Raw genomic sequence first — 13,502 nt, 5'->3', positions numbered from 1 at the left:
TTAATTGCAAGGCTCACAATGACATTGCAGCTGTCCCAAGACTGTCTGTCTGTCAGCACGCGGCTTCAGCAGCCAGCCGCCGCCCACATTCCTCCCCCTTGTTCCTTGCAGCGCAGGGCGACAGAAGCCTTGGCGAGGACTGTAATGAGGAACAGGAGAGTTTGCTCTCAAATGAAGCCCATTCCCTTTGATCTTCACCTTTTTGACTGTGCCTCTGGCTGCTGAGCACCGCTTTGATCCTTCACCTGCCAGAAGCCATGGAAGATTTTCGACATCCTCTGCTCTATTTAGAAGGAAATAGAAGCTTCATCACCTGGTAGGCTGGGGCACCAGTGTCAGGGAACGAGAGAGGTGAGCATCCACCCTGCAATGGTGAGTGGACATTTTGGGCTGTGATCAATGGGACATGGAATGGGCAGTAGAAATTTTCTTACATGCTGCCTTCTGTCCAGTTTGGTCAAGTGCCCAAGGGGCCTGTCTTCCACCCCCAGGGGGGAAGTGATGGCACAACTTTACTGCCCATCAGGACTGACCTCCTAAGGCCCTTCCCATAGAAGACAGGAAGGCAGATGAAAGAAGACATCACCTTGGTTTCACCTCTCAGTCCTGACCAACATCCTATAAAATGATTGTTTATTTAAACCTTCCCCAGAAAGATATTCACAATGAAGTGGGATTATCAGAGGCACCATCCACAGCTGTCAGAGGCCTGGTCTCAGTGGGGTTTGAAGAGGGATTGGGGGGAAGAGTGTGCTTTGCACGAAGCTTCAAACTGTAGATAATGTTGGGACTTATCATCTATTAATAGCTGCAGACACAAAGCCCTCATGATTATAGACCATAACCCTAGTACAGAGGAGAGAAACAATAATAATTGAGAAAAGGAAAGGGAGGGCTTCCCAGAGGGCGCTAGTGGTGAAGAACCTGCCTGCCAATGCAGAAGACATAAGAGATATGGGTTTGATCCCTGGGTAGGGAAGATCCCCTGGGGGAGGGCATGGCAACCCACTCTAGTATTCTTTCATGGACAGAGGAGCCTGGCAGGCTATGGTCCATGGGGTCGCAAAGAGTTGGACATGACTAAAGCAACTTAGCATGCACACATAAGAGGAAAAGGAAGTTTTAATTTATTAATTTCCTGGGAAATCTTTTGACACTTTAAGTGTGTTATTTCATTTAATCCTTGCTACCACACCCCTGGGAAGAATAATTGATTTTATGTGATCTATGAGAACACTGAAATTCAAAGAAGTTAAGCCCCTTGTCCAAATTCACAGAGAGAAAAAGTGACAGTCAGGATTCAGATTCAGGTCTATCTGCCTCTAGGGACCTGTAGTCTCAGACTATACGGACTGTTACAAATGGTCAATGTTGGGGTGGGGGCGGGGGCGGGGGCAGGGGCGGCCCCTCCGAGGATCACACACGCCCTAGGCACCAAAAAAGACACTTGGGCTTAAACCAGACAGTGTCTAGCTGAGATCACTCTTGTCTCCTGGTGAGAGCGTTTGAGGAGAGGGATGCTGATTGATGCCAGTTGTAATAATACTTATTTGTCTGTAATTGCTCCTTGAATTCCAGCCAAAAGGGACACACTGAGCTGCAGCTGTATAAGACGTCTGGATTCTCCCACACAGCACAGAGTTGGGAATGGGGTGGTCAGAAAAAAAGCTGAGTGGGGCCGGAAAGATGTCTCCATTTAACAAATATTTATTGCACCCCTGCTTCGTACCAGACCTGGGGAGGTGGGGAGGGGGAAGGAAGAGAAAAGGCATGAAGCTAAACAAAATGTAGTTCCTTTAGTTTCTTTGAATGTCATTAACTGTTTCCTTCATGGTGCAAAAATTTTTAAAAAGAGTCATCTCTTCCTTTGAGGGAAATAACAGGCACATGAAAAAAACCAGAAGCCCGATGTGACTAACATCATAATCAAGATGTGCTGGGGAGGCTGAGAGAAAGCGCTCCCCAGGAAGCTGCAGAAGAGTTTCCACAAGAGGCGATTTTTAAGTTAGGGCTTGCAGGTAGGTCTTGTGTGGTTGTCCATCAGGTGGAGAGAAGCTGAGAGGTGAGGAGGCAGTTCAGGCTGGGGGGGGAGGGGGGACAGCCTGGGGAAAGTCTGCCAGGCGTGGGCAAGCATGGAACGTGAGAAGTTCAGTGTCAGATATATCCGCTGTTGAGTCACGGGCTGCTGGAAAGATCTGAGGCCAGTACATTTCTTTGTGCCTCATGTGTCTCTTCTTGTAAGATGGAGAGGATAATAGTTCCTAGAGATGCGGGTTCGATCCCTGGGTTGGGAGGAGGAAATGGCAACCCACTCCAATATTTTCACCTGGGAAATCCCATGGACAGAGGAGCTTGGCAGGCTACAGTCCATGGGGTTGCAAAGAGTTGACGTTGTGATAAAGACGAAATGTTATCACATGTTTAATGCCTAGAAGAATTCCTGGCACATGGATGCTTAATAAAAGCTAGTTGATTTTAATTCCTCATGTGATGAAGATAACAATGATGATATAGGACAACGATGAGAAATGAGAATAGGACATTGGGCCAGGGTCAATTTATCAGGAGCTTCAAATGCTATGGGAAGGAATGGAGAATTCCATCCTGTGGGCAACACATTTCAGAAGAAAACTGCAGAAGACTTCTGCTCAGAGTACTTTCATTTCTTTCAGATGAGCCCCATCGCTTTGACAAGGACACTATCCCGGGGTGTGGCAAGGCAGGCTCACTCATCCCAGGGATTCTTGGAGTGAGAGTGGGGGTCAGGGGTGGAGGGACAGACAGCAGGACAAGTCCCCCTCCCTGCCCCCACCATCAAGCCCTGTCACTGATCCTCATGGATGTGCTGCATAGAAGGTTTGTAAGGATATCTCCAGGCCTCCTGGGGTTTGAGGCACACCGGACTCCACAGGAAACCACCTATACTCCCTCTTTGGGCTCTACTCACTGGGTCTCTCCATCCCCACCCCCCATACCTCCCCAACAGCTCTCGGAAAAAGGACATGGACGTCCCACCATTCCCTGAAGCCTTTCCAGGCCATCAGCGATCTGGTGTGACTAACTGGCCTCTGGTCTGCACTTGGCTTTGTCTTCTCTTCACCCTGCCCTGCAGGGTAGACAAATTCTTTTCCAATTTGTCCCCTCCCATAGCCCTTGTCCATCTACCCCTGAAATCAGCCACCCCTCCAGGCTTGCTCCTACTCCTTCAAGCACAGGACCCCTGCTTTCTTCACCATCCCAGGCCCCCAACCCTGAACATGAATGCTTCCTGTTCCTGCTTCTCCTCTTATCTTGCCCAGATCCTATCTGTCAGTCTCCATTGGAGACTTCTTGTTCCAACAGTGTCCTCTCTTAACTCCTAGAGTCTATGCTAATTTTTCCCATCTCGTTTGCTACCTGTAAATCCAGGATGCTCTCTCTGCTCACAGTTCAGTCCACCTTATATCTTGCATGGGCCATAAGCACCTTGACTCGTAATCTGATTCCCCAAAAAGGTTGCCCTACAGAGGCTTCTCCACCTCCCCACCCACAGGGGGCAAAGGCACCCAGCACTGGCTACAGAGGGAGCCACCCCTTTCCCTTGATGGGTGAAGGCTACACCCCTTCTTCTCCCCTTCTCTCCATTCCAGGCACAAACTGCTCAAAGAGAACAAAGAAAATGCTCATATTTTTCTGGAGAATAAAACGCAAAGAGAATCTAGAACAGAAGAAAAAAATGTTCCATATTTATAGGTTGGAGGAGGGAGGAGAAGTGATGGGATTGTAACAAAGCAGAAAAGGGCAACTTTCATTTGCCTGGGGTTGGGTCAGGCTGTAGAGCCCACTGGTTTCTGAAAGACACTGCCCTCCACCCTTCCCTCCAGAGCCTTGGGGATGACTGGGACCTGGAAGTCTGGGTGGACAGTCCTCACCTACTTGTTCTCAGTCCATGGGGGCTGGAGGTGGGGGGCTGGATCCTTCCCTCCACCCCCTTTCCCATGGAAATAGGAAAGAAAGTGAGGGAGAATTCACGGATTTCAACCCACTCCTCACTGTCATAATGCATAATGTAGCAAAACCAACCTGTATCTAGAGGTTAAAATAAATCAAACCAAAAGCAAAGCAGGAAAGACTGCAGTAAGACACCAAGGAGAACTGGCAGACCACTGCGGTAGGACACACAGAGGTGGCAGAGAGGAAGCTATGGTGTCTGAAGGGCAAGGAAAGGTGGCCTCGAGTGAGCTGCCATAGCTGAGGATGCATGCACGCCTGGAGACAGAGAGACCTGACCTGATCATCTCTTGAGTGCTCTTCAAATTCTGAGGTCCATGAAATAGTAGCTAAGACCCTGCACTTTCAATGCAGGGGGCTTGGGTTTGATCCCTGGTCAGGGAACTAGATCCCATATACTGAAACTAAGAGTTTGTATGCCTAAACTAGATCCCATATGCTTCTATGAAGAATGAAGATGCTGCAACTAAGACTTGGTGCAGCCAAATAAATAACAAACTTTTAAAGGGCCCTACAAGTGGAGAAATGGCTCAGAGGTGGCCAACAGCAGATTTGAGGCCTGCACACAGCAGTAAAGAATCCACCTGCCCATGCAGGAGACACAAGAGACACGGGTTCAATCTCTGGGTGGGGCAGATTCCCTAAAGTAGGAAATGGCAATCCACTCCAGTATTCTTGCCTGGAAAATTCCATGGACAGAGGAGCCTGGCGGGGTACAGTCCAGGGGGTTGCAGAGTTGGACGTGACTGAGTGCGCACACACACACCCTATCTTTATGTCAGCTGCATCCCCCAACTCTGGGAAATCAGTAAATCTGGATTCAGGTTCCTCTACTGGCCTTGGGAGTTCATTGCCGTCTCTGGGCTCAGTGCCACCATCCTCAAAATGACAGGCTAGAAAAGACCATCTCTAGGGGGCTCCCAGCTCTGCCTTCCAATAAGTTGGCATGTTCACTGTATGCTGAGACAGTGGGAGGCAGTGACCTCAGGGGTGCCTGGGCCCAGCTGGTCACCCAAGGCACTACAGGACCCTCACTTTGCCGGGCAGCCACAGCCTCAGTGAGCCCCGACGCACCAGCTGGACAGCAGTGGCATCAGGTGTGGGCTGAGGGGCACCAGCTAGCGGTAGCCATGTGCCCTATGGCTGGTCCCATTCCACCACTCACTTCCAGCAAAGAGGCGCCCTGTAGCCCACTCCTCTAAAGGCACAATGCACCCAAATCCAGCGTCTACCAGTTCAAGACCACTGTTGTACCAGCACAACAATCATTTGAGCCAAGGTACCTGTGTGCCCCTCACCCAACAGCGGAGCCATCCCACAGCTCAGTGACGATGCCCGTCACCTCATCTCTTCCCGTAGTCTCCGGCAGGTAAAGTTTCAGGTTCTGTGACTATGCCGGTCCACACCCATTTTCCCTCTCTCTGAGGACATACACCATGTACTGCCCGAGCCCCAGAGATACCAAGGGCTGTATGCTCTGTTGAGATAGGTCTGCTCCTTAGCATGAACCTTGTTTCCTTAACCATGACAACCTCTGTGACTATTCAGGGGTCCAGGAGCTTGGAGAGATTGCATAAAACTGAAAGCTTCCATATGCATAGTATTTGGAAATTACATTAGGGTCAAGGTTAAGCTGCAAAGAATCCTCAGTATATAGTGGCTTGAGGAACATAGGAGTTTATTTCTCTTTCTGAAGAACAAGAGCTGAAGCTTCTGGTTCTGGGCTTACATTCCCTTGGGTCCTCTTACTGGGCCCATGCCCACCAGTGTGGCTTCCAAAGCCAGCACCTGCATCTTTGGCAGAGGGCTGCCCTCGGCCTGATGACATTCACTTGGTCCACCAGTACACAGAAGACTGGAAGTGCCTGAGAACTAGTTCCCCCCAACCCCTGCCCTGACACTGATGGGTGTGGGGATAAATACGGCCCAGTTCCTCCACCCGTGGCTAGCTCTGAAGGCTGTATTCTACACTGTTTCTCAGAACTTCCCCATGGAACTCACCCCTGGTCATCCACTGTGGTAGCTGTCCTTTACTGGCTGCCTTCTCTTTCCTTTGTCACCTCCCCACTCACCTGCCAGTGCCCTGAGCCTTCCCAAGCAAACCACATGCACTCAGTCCTAGTCTCAATACTGGGACCCAGGTTCCTTCCAATCTGTTACCCTGTCAGCCCTCCACCACTCCCAGCATGCCATCCTGCTCAGCACAGCCAAAGAGGTGTCATGGCATAGCCATGCCCTGGCTTGTAGGAAGGAAAAAAGAGGACATGCTGGGAGACAATTTGCTACAAGTGAGTGACATCGAAGTGGCACCCACCCTCTCCTTTCATGTGTCCTTAGTGACCGCGTAGCGGCAAGGCAGGCTGGAAGCGTACGCTGCTTGAAGCAGTAATCTGGAGGAGGCGACATGGTTGCCGTGGCCACTCTGTAGTTTCTGCTACAGAAATGAAATAAAATCTACCCATTTACTGGACTCCATAATAAAGGTGCTCTGCTTATCTTCCCTGCGCTGCTTTGCTGACTCTGCACAACACAGTGAATGTCACTATTGCCATTTACAGATTGGGAAACTGAGGCACTCAGGAGTTCAGGGTCCTGTGTGAAGTCACCCAGGGGCAGTCAGGGGCAAGGTCAAGATCTGAATCCAGGTTTTTTTGTGCTCTGTGGTTATTCTGCTTTTTATCCCTATAAATGTATTTTATCTGGTTCCATATCCTGACTTTGAAGGTGACAAAATGGGGGGGGGGAGGGCAGAGAAAGGCAGGGCCTCACCACAAATCACCCAGAGAGAGAGAGCAAAAGGCTGAATTGAGCCAGGACCCAGGGGTCCTGGCTGCCAGCAGGCTGCTTTATCCATGGAGCCTGCTCGGGGCTGGTACCTTCAAACAGCTCCTGCTCCAGTTCAGATCAGTGCCTCCAGGGCTGCAGGGGAGGGGGACATGCACCCTTTGGGCTCACTGAGTCCAGAGCCCAGCCTTAAAACGCAGCAGCATCTGCAGATTCCACATAGAAAAATCTACCAGTCAAGGTGGCAGTGATGGCCGTGTCCCTTGTGACATGAACAACATCCTCTGTGCTCAGCTCACAAGCCTTAAACTGGCTCCCTGTCCTCTCCCAGAAGAGGGATGCAGATTCCCTTGGGCCTCGCTGGCGGCATGCAGGAATTAGACAGAGGAGAGGGATTGGGCCATCAGGGTCCCCAGATCCTCCATGAAGTCATCCCCTTGCTGTCGTCAGTGTCAGTTGCCTAGCAACTGCCTTTGGCAGATGGTGGCACTGAGAGCATGCCAATCTCTCCACAGCTAAAAATACATTCCGACGACAACGGGTCTATTTTAAAAGATACAATGCACTCCCAACATCTTCCCTTGTCTGCAAAGAACTGTGCCATGCCGGGTCTCTCCGCGCTTCTGATTTGGTCTGATGGTGTGGAAGACAGTATTCTAGGAAAGGAACTCAAGACCAGGCACCACAAGGGTGCTTAGCAAATTGCCCTGGAGGAGGATGAGGGAGAGGAAGAAGAGGAGCAATAGGAAATAGTGGACTGGGAGGAAGACACAGGAGTTGGGAGCAAACCCTGTCGTTTGGTCATAATCCTTCCCTACTCAGAAGGGTGGAGTTAGGAAGAAAAGTCATAGAATCACAGAAGCCTAGTGCTGGAAGGGACCCAATCCTATTTCCCAGTTGGGAAGGCAGAAGCCCTGAGAGACTGAGATGAGAAGAGTTGGCTCTTTGCCCTTGTTCACGGTGCAAGGGCTGGGGTTCCTAGGGGTGGGTGTGAGACCTTGGACCCTCGAACTCCTCTTGCATTGTATCGGTGTCATATCACTGCCCCCCTGCCCCACCAGCTTAGTCTTTCCATTTAATCACCATAAATTGCAGCTTTTAAAAAAAAATAGAGAATATAAGCCTATTTGTGCATTGATTAATTCAACAAATACTTCTTAAGCACCCACTGCCATACTGTGCCAAGCTCTGCAGGTACAGCAGGGGACCCATACATGTGGTCTCCACCGCCTGTTGCTGGTGGTCCAGCAAGTGATGTTGGCATCAAGCAGGTAACCACAGGGTGCACTGTGCTTCAGACATCGAGGCAGATTTGGGTCGGGCCCACTTACCAGTTCTGCAACCAAAGGACATCACTTAGGGTTGCAAGGCAAAATACAGGGGACCCAGTAAAATACGAATTTCAGGTGAAAGACAATTATTTTGATTAGTGTGTTCTCAGTATTGTATCATTTGAGGTTCAAATTTAACTGGGCCTCCTACAATTTTCTGGAGAAGGAAATGGCAACCCACTCCAGTATTCTTGCCTGGGAAATCTCATGGACAGAGGAGCCTGATGGGCTACAGTCCATGGGGTCACAAAGAGTCGGATACAACTGAAGTGATTTGGCACAGCTCACATAGGGGTTATTTTTCAGATTAAATAAGAAAACATATATACTTCTGTGGCTGGCTGATAAATGTTACTTCCTCTCCTCTCCAAGCAGTGCTTCCCTGGGGTTTAGCCCTGGTCAGCATCTGAGCCCAGCTCTCCTCCCCTCAGGATCTAGCAATGAGTGATGGTTAGTGGTAACTCTGTTCTGTCCTAAGGCTGAGCTAGGATGAGGGAAAATCTGCTGGTGGACATTGACTTGCCAGAGGAACTAGGAACCAACCCAGCTTTACTTGGAATGCTGGTCGGGGCCAGCAGTTCTCCACTACCTGGGGTGCTTGTTAAAAATATAGATACCAGGGGCTTCCGTGGTGGCTCAGTGGTAAAGAATCTGCCTGCCAATGCAGGAGACACGGGAAGATCCCACATGCCATGGAGCAACTAAGCCCATGCACCCCAACTACTGAGCCTGTGCTCTAGAGCCCGGGAGCCACAACTACGGAAGCCCATGCTCCACCACAAGAGAAGCTTCCATAATGAGAAGCTGGAATGGTCCCTATTCGCTGCAAGTAGAGAAAAATCCATGCAGCAATGAAGATCCAGCACAGCCAAATATAAATTAAGTTACTTAAAATTTTTTTAATTAAAAAAACAAACAGATGCCAGGGTTCTACCCAAGATTCGCTGAATTGGGATGTCTAGGGAAGAATGTGCCATTTAAGCAAATGGTGACTCTCTGGACCCGGTAAAGTTTGAGAATCCCTGGTCTGGTGTGTGCTGAGAGACTGCTGCCCCTGTAAAGGCAGCACCAAAAGCTTGTTTTGGAATGTAGGATCCTGGACTGGATTCTGGAACAGAAAAATGACGTTAGTGGGAAACTGTCTGAAATCTGAAAAACATCAGTAGTTTAGTTAATGGTATTGTGCCCATGTAATTCCTTAGTTTCGATCACTGTACTATGGCTACATAAGATGTTAACATTAGGGAAAGCTCACACTGAAGGCTATCTGGGAACTCTCTGAGCTATTGTTGTAACTCCTGTATAAATCGCAAATTGTTTCCAAATTAGAGGTTTAAAAAACAACTGCTTTAGCTCACAGCCTGCTGTGGGCCTTTCCTCAGACTAGTGGAGCATCAGAAGGCCTGGCCCATGTGCTAACCTGGCTTGAGCTAAGCAGGTGCAGGTAGCTAAGAGCTCCCACTCCACAGTTCTGGGAGAGCTTTGCTCTCTTCCCTGTCATTCACACTGGGGCTTAAATGTCAGCCTCAATGAATTACATTTTAATCTGTTTCTGTTATCAACCTGGCCAGGCCCTAATTGGATGCCAGGCACACCGCTGAAGGGCATGCATAATTCATCAGCTGGGAGGCCAAGAAGGCCTTTCATCATGGGCCAGGGAAGCAGGAGGGAGAGAAGGCGGAGGGGAGGAGAGAAAGGGGAGAAGAGAAGGGGCAGGAGCTCGGAAGGGAGTGAGAACAGGTAGGTTGCAGGGGAGGGGAGGAAAGGGACCGGGCACAGTTGTAGCCACTCCCTTTCAGCCTCTGCTTCAGGGCCACCTCCTCCAGGAAGTCTTCATTTGCAAGCCTCAGGCCCTTCGTTCCTTGGTTGCCCATTGCACAGGACAGACCTCTGTTACACTTGACTAATTGCAAGGTCCCCCTGATGTTCGTTTAAACAACCTGCCCCTAGACCCTGAATGCTCTCCCTTTGGGGTGATGTCTGACCTCATGACAGATCACCCCAGTTTGGCAGAGTCCCGGCACAGTGAGTGTTTGCTGAATGACTGGAAGGTAGATTCTAACTCAGGCCATACAAAGAAACGGTCTTAACTTGAGCTCCTTGGCTCTGCCACCAAACTTGCCCTAGCCGGGTCCTGTTCCCCAAAGCCACCTTCCATTCTGTACAGCCTCTGTCTCTTTCTGCCAGCCATCTCTCAGGGGCAGGGACCACATGGAAAAGCAAACACAGTTATACCAGAACTGAAAGAGAAAGTCCGTATTTCTCTGACCATGCCTCATGCTATCAATACGTAGTTGATTGCACAGATCATCTGCTTTCCACACTTTCCTCAGTCTTCTCTAGGGGGGCCCACTCGGCTCAAACCACTATTGTCCAGGTCACCAACCAGCTCCATGTGGTCACAGCCAAAGTGCACTCCTCTGCCTTGGCCTTGACTGACCCTTCAAGAGCATTGACCTCAACCACCCTCTGACACATGACCTCCTCCTGATTCTCAACACCACACCCTCTGCCTTCCTCCTTCCACCTCAGCCACTTCATGCCCACTTGCTTTGCTGAATCTCTCTCCTTTGCCCAGTGACTCTGAATGTTGGGAAGCCCCAGGGTTCACTCTTCAGACCTCTGCTCTTCTCTAGCTACTGTTTCTACTTAAATAGTATCATTCAGTTCCATGGCTTCAAATGCCATCAAACACTAATGGTTCCTAAACATATATGTCCACCCTTGACCTCTCCCTTAAGCTCCAAGCACAAGTAGCCACTTGAGTGTATTAGTTCTCTATTGCCAAGTAACAAATGACCCCCCGCCCCGCCACCCCATTTAGCAGCATGAAACAATAAAGACGTGTTGTCTCACAGTTCTTGTGAGTCAGGAATTCGGGTGCCACTTATCTGGGTGTCTCTGGCTCAGGTTCTCTCATGAGGGTGTAGTCAGCCTGCCGTTTGGGGCTGTGGTCTCTTCCTAAGGGTATGACTGAGAGAGGACCTGCTTTCAAGCTCACTCTTGTGGCTGTGGGCAGGATTTGCTTCCTTGCCGGTCACTGGACTGAGAGTCCCTATCTCTCACTGACTGTTGATGGGGGTCTCCCTCAGTTCCTTGCCATGAGAGCCTCTCTGTAGACTGCCCACAGCACAGCAGTTGCCTTGCATCATAGTAAGTGAGCCGGAGAACAAGAAAGAGTACCCAAGACAGAAGCTGTGGTCTTCTTGTCATCACTCACAGAAGGGACCTTCCACCACCTCTTCCCAATTCTGTTTGCTGAAAGTGAGTCACTAAATTCAGACCACACTCAAGGGGGAAATATTACTCAGGGCATGAACAGCAGGATGCAGGGATGTTGGGGGCTATTTTAAATAGGCATCTCAAATTAAACATGTCCATGATAGAACTCCTTTTTCCCATCTCAAATTTCCTCCTCTCCAAGTTTTCTTTAAGCACAAAGAGGTGAAGTGATTTGTCCATGATCTCACAGACAGTTAACAAAACAGATAGTAAGAGGGGCATTGGAGCAAGGTGGACGACTTAATTCTGGAGCCTTGACAGCGCTCTGCCAGAGCCCCTTCCTACCCCAAGCCCACCTCAACTAATAGTCTCTGTTAGGCTGGAAGCTTAACTCAGCCACACACAGAGTCAGTAACAGAACTCCCCAGGTCTCAGATCAAATGTCCTGCTGGGCAGAGGTTGAGTGAGTCCCAGGTGGTAGGCTACCCTCCTTCATGGCTTTCGCCAGCTTCCAGGCAATTCTACCCTGTGTTCCCCTGCAGAAGAGCTGGGCTGTGTCAGGCCTTCAAGGCCCACATGCAGCTCTTCTGAGGTTTGTTCAACAAATAAATACACAGAGATGGAGAAACAGTCTCATACTCCGGCAGGTCAAAGGGCTACAGGGAAGCCAGTGTCACTGTGATTAGTATCATCTCCAGTGGCTGCTGGACAAAGCTCAGGGGGTAGGGGCAGATAAAGCTTCACGGTGCCTGGGAAGTACCTGCCACCCTCTCTCCCACGTGGGATCTTCCTGGGTAGGTAAGTTCCTATATTAAACCCAGCCCACTCATGCTGTTGCAAGTGACAGAAAACCCAATTTGAATGTTAATTGAAAACAAAAAACAAACTTACAGATTCATATAACTGAGACGGTCTGGCTTCAGGTATGGCTGTATCTAGGGGTTCTGATGATGTTTCAGGACCTGGTCCCTTAAAGTTTCTCATTTTTGTATTTCCTGTCAACTCAATGGACATGAGTTTGAGCAAGCTCTGGGAGTTGGTGATGGACAAGGATGATGGTGATGGCATGCTGCAGTCCATGGGGTTGCAGAGTTGGACATGATGGAGTGACTGAACCAAACTGAATTGTTGGTTTCATTCTCAAGTTCCACATTGTGACACAAAGCCTGCCAGAGGAATGAGGGCTTGGTGGCATGGTCTTAACAAGCTGAAGCTCAGGCTGGTGAGCTAATATTAGGGTTGGAATAAACAAGAGTGTTAAAGGCAGTGGGTATACTCATGTAACAGAACACCAGAGCCCCTCTAGTCTAATTTCCTAATCTGTCAGACCGGGAAGCTGAGGCTCCAAGAGTCAAAGGGATTTAAGGTTACCGTAAGTAGGTGGCTCAGCAGCCGGGACCAGAACTCGGGGCTGCTGACTTCTGAGCCAGTGCCTTGCCCCCTCCTCTTCTGTCTTTCTTATTTCTTTATTCAGAACCTGAGACCATGTGGTCCTGACCTGACAATGCCTTGACAATCAGGTATCAAGACTCAGAGTTCCCAGTTGATTCTGACTTTACATCATGGGTGACCTTGGAGCTCAAAGCCCTTAGTGGACATCCAGGGTCTGCTTCCCAGCCTCAACCTGCAGGAGCACAGAGGCAGGTTATGTTCAAGGTCTGGGTACAATCTGAGACCTTGGTGACACAGGCAGGTCCACACGCCTGTGGGGTCTCAGCACATGTGGCCTCTCGTGGGGTCTACACAGGCCACATGAGAGAAGTCAAAGCTGGGACCAGGGCTCATGGGGGTGGTAATTGAGGAGGGGAGTGGCTCTGAGTAGGCATTGGAAGGGAGCAGATAGGGGTCCATCAGCCCCTGGGGACCATCGTGGATCAGCCCCAAGGCAAGGCCAAGTTCAACCTTCCGACTTTGTGGGAAGATGGTTTTCCAGCAGCATCGCTGATGGACGTGGAAGCCTAGCTCACAAGCCTGGTTGGCAGGCATGTAGGACAGATGGGCTGCTGACAGCATCCCCCTCTTGCCCCCTCCTCAGAATACTCCGAAGCAGGGAGGAGCGAGCAGCAGGCCTGCCTGCACATCTCCTCCTGCCTGCATTCACACAATCTGGCTGCATCTCTCACATGGACCCACCCCCACTCATCTCCCCCACTCACCCTAGCCCTGTAGGCCTCC

The 13,502-nt window shown here is 50.0% G+C and overlaps 1 long non-coding RNA gene across 1 annotated transcript; it reads left to right on the top strand.

The window, feature by feature from the left end:
• Positions 1 to 1,471: 1,471 nt before the first annotated feature.
• Positions 1,472 to 2,771, top strand: LOC129632410 (uncharacterized). Its single transcript, XR_008704511.1, has 3 exons — positions 1,472 to 1,552; positions 1,884 to 2,018; positions 2,673 to 2,771. It is a non-coding gene; the product is annotated as an uncharacterized LOC129632410 (long non-coding RNA).
• Positions 2,772 to 13,502: the final 10,731 nt, after the last annotated feature.

This window comes from Bubalus kerabau, chromosome 17 (genome assembly GCF_029407905.1).
Source record: "Bubalus kerabau isolate K-KA32 ecotype Philippines breed swamp buffalo chromosome 17, PCC_UOA_SB_1v2, whole genome shotgun sequence".
Classification (NCBI taxonomy): Eukaryota; Metazoa; Chordata; class Mammalia; order Artiodactyla; family Bovidae; genus Bubalus; species Bubalus kerabau.
This window is presented reverse-complemented; position numbering and strand designations above follow the sequence as displayed.